At 38.6% G+C, this 6,906-nt stretch overlaps 1 pseudogene; it reads left to right on the plus strand.

The window, feature by feature from the left end:
- Positions 1–1,040: 1,040 nt before the first annotated feature.
- Positions 1,041–2,298, plus strand: LOC116548985 (annotated as a pseudogene).
- Positions 2,299–6,906: the final 4,608 nt, after the last annotated feature.

Consider the following 6,906-nt stretch of genomic DNA (forward strand, 5'->3'; position numbering starts at 1 on the left):
TAAGGAAAAGAACAAAGCTGGAGGCATCATCCTACTTGACTTCAAACTATACTACAAGGCTACAGTAATGAAAACAGCATGGTACTGGTACTGAAATAGAGATATAGACCAATGGAACAGAACAGAGGCCTCAGAGGCAATGCCACACATCTACAACCATCCGATCTTTGACAAGCCTGACAAAAACAAGCAATGAGGAAGGGATTCCCTGTTTAATAAATAGTGTTGGGAAAACTGGCCAGCCATGTGCAGAAAACAGAAACTGGACCCCTTTTTGACACCTTACTAAATTAACTCCAGATGTATTAAAGACTTAAATGTAAGACCTAACATCATAGAAACCCTAGAAGAAAACCTAAGCAAAACCATTCAGGACATAGGCATAGGCAAAGAATTCATGACTAAAACACAAAAAACATTGGCAACAAAAGCCAAAATAAACAAATGAGATCTAATTAAATTCCAGAGCTTCTGTACAGCAAAAGAAACAATTAGAGTGAACTGGCAACCAACAGAATGGGAAAAAATTTTTGCCATCTACCCATCTGATAAAGGGCTAATATCCAGAATCTACAAAGAACTAAAACAGATTTACAAGAAAAAAACAAACAAACCCATTCAAAAGTGGGCGAAGGACATGAATAGACACTTTTCAAAAGACATTTATGAGGCCAACAAACATGAATAAATGCTCATCATCACTGGTCATTAGAGAAATGCAAATCAAATATATTGAGATACCATCTCATGCCAATTAGAATGGCGATCATTAAAAAGTCCGGAGACAACAGATGCTGGAGAGGATGTGGAGAAATAGGAACACTTTTACACAGTTAGTGGGAGTGTAAATTAGTTCAACCATTGTGGAAGACAGTGTGGTGATTCTTCAAGGACCTAGAAATAGAAATTCCATTTCACTCAGCAATCCCATGACTTGGTATATATCCAAAGGATTATAAATCATTCTATTATAAAGACACATGCACACGTATGTTCATTGCAGCACTGTTTACAATAGCAAAGACCTGGAACCAACCCAAATGCCCACCAATGATAGGCATTTCTTACGGAAAGTAGAAGCTGGAAAAGTAGCTCTTAAAGAATCTCATTTACGGAACACTAACCTAACACACCTGAGAGCCATTGTGGAATCAACCGAAAGCCTGGAAGAAGTTGTTAGTGTTCTTCATGTCTTTGGTTACATGGATACCTTGGGAGAAAAGCAGACCCTTGTGGTAGATGTAGTTGCAAATGGTGGTCCTACTTCGGTGAAAATCATTGGCTGGAAGGCTGAAGCTCTTCATAACACCTGGCTGGGAAGGGACCAATATGGCAACAAAAGCATCATTGAGCAGGCTGAAGACTTCCTCCAGGCCAGTCACCAGCAGCCAGTGCAATATAGCAAACCTCACATCATCTTTGCATTTTACAACAGTGTCTCCAGCTCCATGGCAGAGAAGCTGAAAGAAATGGGCATATCTGTGAGAGGAGACATAGTAGCAGTCAACTCTCTGTTAGATCACCCTGAAGAGCTCCAACCGAGTGAGAGTGAATCAGATGATGAGGGCCCTGAGCTTTTGCAGGTGACCAGAGTAGACCAAGAAAATATACTAGTAAGTGTTGCATTTCCAACAGACATTAAGGTCTATGTGTGCAAAAGAGTAAATCTGGACATTGCTACTTTAATCATATATGTATCTGCTCTCAGCTATGGAGGCTGCCACTTTATTTTCAAAGAAAAAGTGTTCACAGAACAAGCAGAGCAAAAGAGGAAAGAGTAGGTTCTACCTCAGCTGGAGGCCTTTATGAAGGACAAGGAGTTGTTTGCTTGTGAATCTGCTGTCAAGGACTTTCAGTCTGTTTTAGATAACTTAGGAGGACCTGGGGAGAGAGAGAGGGCCACTATGTTGATTAAGTGAATTAATATAGTACCAGACCAGCCTTCTGAGCATGCCTTGAGACTAGTTGCCAGTTCAAAAATTAATAGCTTCTCATTAACATTTTTTGGGACAGGGGACACCCTAAAAGCCATCACAATGACTGCTAATAGTGGTTTTGTCAGAGCTGCAAACAACCAGGGTGTTAAATTTAGTGTGTTTATCCATCAGCCCAGGGCACTTACTGAGAGTAAAGAGGCTCTAGCCACCCCCTTACTAAAAGGCTACACAACTGACAGTGAACACTAAAGATGCCCTTTAAATGTTGTGGTAGTAAGTTATTTATACCAAAGGCTGGCTCTTCCCATCTAAACTGAGGGAAAAAAGGTCTATAGTAAAAGTAAAACATAGAACTCTTAAACCAGTAGAGTTTCTTTGTGTCTCATCTAAAGTATGTAACTCCCCAAAGTAGAAAAAGCACAAGAGACAAGCTTATCTATCAAACTGTCTACATTAGTGCAAGTAAGAATAAGAATAGAAATATGTCTATATAAAGCTTTCAGCTGTATTGTAATACTTTGATTGATTCAGTAGGGCTACAACTCCCCTACTGGCAACCATGTTTCACGGAGTATGGATACATTGCATCTTGTATTAAATATCTAGAGAAAACTGAAAAAAAAAAAAAAAGGAAAACAAGGAAAATGTGGCACATATACACCATGGAATACTATGAAGCCATAAAAAATGATGAGTTAGTTAGTCTGTAGGGACATGGATGAATCTGAAAACCACCACTCTCAGCAAACTGACATAAGAACAGAAAATCAAACACCGCATGTTCTCACTCATAGTTGGGTGTTGAACAATGAGAACACATGGACACAGGGAGGGGAACATCACACATTGGGGTCAGTGGGGGGGACTAGGGGAGGAATGTGGGGGGTAGGGAGGTTGGGGAGGGATAACATGGGGAAAAATGCCAGATATAGGTGACGAGGAGATGAAGACAGCAAACCACATTGCCATGTATGTACCTATGCAACAATCCTGCATGATCTGCACATGTACCCCAGAACCTAAAATACAATAAATTATTAAAGATACAAAAACCATTAAAAAGATCAATGAATCCAGAAGTTGTATTTTTAAAAAAATAAGATAGTTAGCTAAACTAATAAAGGAAACTAGAGAGAAGATCCAAATAAACACAATTATAAATAACAAAGGGATGTTACTATTGACCCCAAAGAAATACAAACAACCACTAGAGACTACTATGAATACTTCTATGCCAAAAATCTAGAAAACCTTGAAACGACTGATAAATTCGTGGACACATACACCCTCCCAAGACTGAACCAGGAGGAAATTGACTCCTTGAACATACCAATAATGGAGCTTTGAAATTGAATCAGTAATAAATAGCCTTCCAACTAAAAAAAGTCCAGGACCAGATGGATTTACAGCCAAATTCTACCACATGTGCAAAGAAGAAGAGCTGGTATCATTTCTAGTGAAACTATTCCAAAAAGTTTAGGAGAAAGGACTCCTCCCCAAGTCATTCTATGAGGCCAGCATCATCCTGACATCAAAACCTAGCAGAGACACAACAAACAAAACTTTAGGCGAATATCCTTAATGAAGATTGATGGAAAAATCTTCAACAAAATACTAGCAAACTGAGTTCAGCAACACATCAAAAAGAGTAATCCACCCTGATCAAGTAAGTTTTATCCCTGGGATGCAAGATTGGTTCAACATACACAAATCAATAAATGTGATTCATCACATAAACAGAACTAAAGACAAAAATCACATGATTATCTCAATAGATGGAGAAAAGGCTTTTGATAAAATTCAACATCCTTCATGTTAAAAACTCTCAATAAACTAGGGATTGAAGGACATACCTCAAAATAATTAGAGCCATCTATGACAAACTTACAGTCAATATCATATTAGATTGACAAAAGTTGGAGGTATTCCTTTTGAAAACCAGAACACCACAAAAATGCCCTCTCTCACTACTCCTATTAACATAGTATTGGAAGTCTTGGCCAAAGCAATTAGGCAAGAGAAGGAAATAAAGGGCATCCAAGTAGGGAGAGAGGAAGTCAAACTATCTCTGCTTGCAGATGACATGATTCCATATTTAGAAAACCCTATAGTCTCAGCCCAAAAGCTCCCTCAGTTGATCAACAACTTCAGTAAAGTTTCAGGATACAAAATTGACAAACAAAAATTAAAGCATTCCTATACACCAACAACAGCCAAGCCAAGTGCCAAATTAGAAACACAATTCCATTCACAACTGCCCCCAAAATAATAAAATACCTAGTAATACAGTTAACCAGGGAGATGAAATATCTCTACAACAAGAATTATAAAACACTGCTCAAAGAAATCAGAGATTACACAAACAAATGAAAAAACATTCCATGCTCATGGATAAGCAAGAATTAATTTCATTAAAATGGCCATACTACCCAAAGCAATATACAGATTAAATGCTATTCCTATCAAGCTACCAATGACATTCTTCACAGAACTAGGAAAAACTTTTAAAATTCATACAGAACTAAAAAAGAGCCCAAATAGCCAAGGCAATTCTAAGCAAAAGGAACAAAGCTGGAGGCATCACATTACCTTACCTGACTTCAAACCATACTACAGGGCTATAGGAACATAAACAGCATGGTTCTCTGGTCCATGCCAATGGACCAGAGTAGAGAGCCCAGAAATAAGGCCACAAACCTACTACCATCTTTGACAAATCTGACAATAATAACCAAGGGAGAAAGTACTCCCTATTTAATAAATGGTGCTGGGATAACTGGCTAGCCATAGGCAGAAGATTGAAACTGGACTCCTTCCTTACACCATATACAAAAAAAACTCAAAATGGATTAAAGACTTAAATGTAAAACTCCAAAGTATAACAGCCCTGAAATACAATCTAAGCAACACCATTCTGGATATAGGAACTGGCAAAGATTTCATGATGAAGATGCCAAAAGCAATTACGACAAAAGCAAAAATTGACAAATGAGATCTAATTAAATTAAAGAGCTTCTGCACAGCAAAATAAACTATTAACAGAGTAAACAGACAACTGACAGAAAGGCAGAAAACTATTTGTAAACCATGCATCTGTCAAATGTTCGTGAAACCACATGAGCAGTGAGGCAAGGCTGAGACACAGTCAAGAACAATAGTTGGCATTTCTTGTTGGTGGTTGATTTCTGATACTGAAGCTGTCTCAGTACAGCTTGCTTCAGTGTCAGAAATTATTGTTTAACCAAGTGGCTCAGCATTTCCCAGGCAGCTTCTTGGCTATCTCAGCATTTGGTATTAAGTGGGCCACTTTTTGGGGACTTGAGGTTTTCCACTGACACCATAACACTTGAGAGACTTCTGCAAATTTACATGAGGAAACATTAGAGCACCCTAGAGAAAGAAAAACTCTTGGACATACACTTAAGAGGTTGAACAACAGACAGGCTGAGAGAGCCAACTGGAAGCTACCGGAACTTCTTCTAAAGCAAGCTAGAAGTCTTTAGGTATTGTAGGTAGTGAGAGGAGGGGAAGAACATAAATTTGAAATAAAAAGATAAAAGAATAAAAATTTATAATTACAAGGGTTAGGGAATAAGTTGCTTATATACAGTTCTTCAAATTGTGAGACAAAAATACATTTTGCAATAAAATAGTTAATAGTTAATATCTATGCTTAACTTTTTCATAAAATCATATTTGTATCAAGAAAGTTTCATTTAGTTGAAAAGAAGTTATGGAAAACTCTATTTGGAGCAAAAGACAACTAGGCATCATCATCCACTGGTGGTAACATGTCTTGAGAAAGTAAACCTAGGAATGGTGTATCTCAACTGGAAATATACATACATGCCCCTTTTTGTCAAAGTAATATATCCTGTGCCCATGGCTTGCACATAAATTGATGACTATAAAAGAAAAATGCTAGGCTCCTTATTCAAAATGCAGGAAAAAAGCATTTTCATTTTTTTTCTGTTGTCTCTATTGACCTGTTATGGCGTTCTTTGTTATTTCACATCAAACTTCTGGACCCTCGCTGCTACCCAAAGGTCATATACCATGACTTGGTGTGTGGGCTCCATGCTATTGCTTCCTACACCTGTGCTCTGACCCCATCTGGGGCAAGGGTAGCAGCATCAATGGGCAGGGGCAGGTGCGGGCAGGTGCAGGCAGCTGCAGCCCCTACTGGGGAGGTAGTGAAGTGGTGAAAGAAGCATGTGCTTCTGAGAGGAAGCTCCGAGCCCCTGCTCATGCTCCATAATCCCATTGAAATTCACTTACACACACAAATCCAAAGATAAAAATAAGAACATCAAAACTGCAGAGTACTGAGCCTCAAGTGCAGGATGGGGATGGAAAGGAGCCCTTCTGAGAACTCCTAATCAAACCCTCATTAAGCTAGCCCTGCCCCCATGCCATCAAAACTTCTGATATATTCTCTTTAGTTAAGACAAAATCACTTTGTCATAAACTAGTGTGTTCTTCAATGTGTTGGTCACCAAAATCATCTCCAGAACTCTACACATAGATTCCTGGGTCATACTAATGAGATTTCTGTTGGATTACAGAAATCCAGCAGGAGTGTTGGAAGAAATTACTCCTTCATCCCTTCACATATTTATTGAACGCCTACCAGGTTCTAGGCCCTGGGGTAAGCTTTATGTACAGGATGAAGACAATAACTGTCAACATCTCTGTCTTCATGGACTACATAGTTCACTGCAGAAGACTGGCCTAAAAGAAATAAACAAACAAAACTCTACATATCGTGGAATGAGCGATGAAGAAAATTCACCCAAGTGAAAGAGTACCTGGGAAAGGTTTAGCCTGGAGTAGAAAATGGATGATATTTAAAGCCTGGAGTGAAAGTCACTTCAGAGTATTTTTTAAGAACCTTCTCAAGTAATTCTGATAGTTCACTAGGTTTAGGGTTTTAACCAAAAGTCTGACTGCTAGCTGTCTTCACCATGTA

This window comes from Sapajus apella, unplaced genomic scaffold, assembly GCF_009761245.1.
Source record: "Sapajus apella isolate SASKATOON/1434 unplaced genomic scaffold, GSC_monkey_1.0 scaffold6, whole genome shotgun sequence".
Classification (NCBI taxonomy): Eukaryota; Metazoa; Chordata; class Mammalia; order Primates; family Cebidae; genus Sapajus; species Sapajus apella.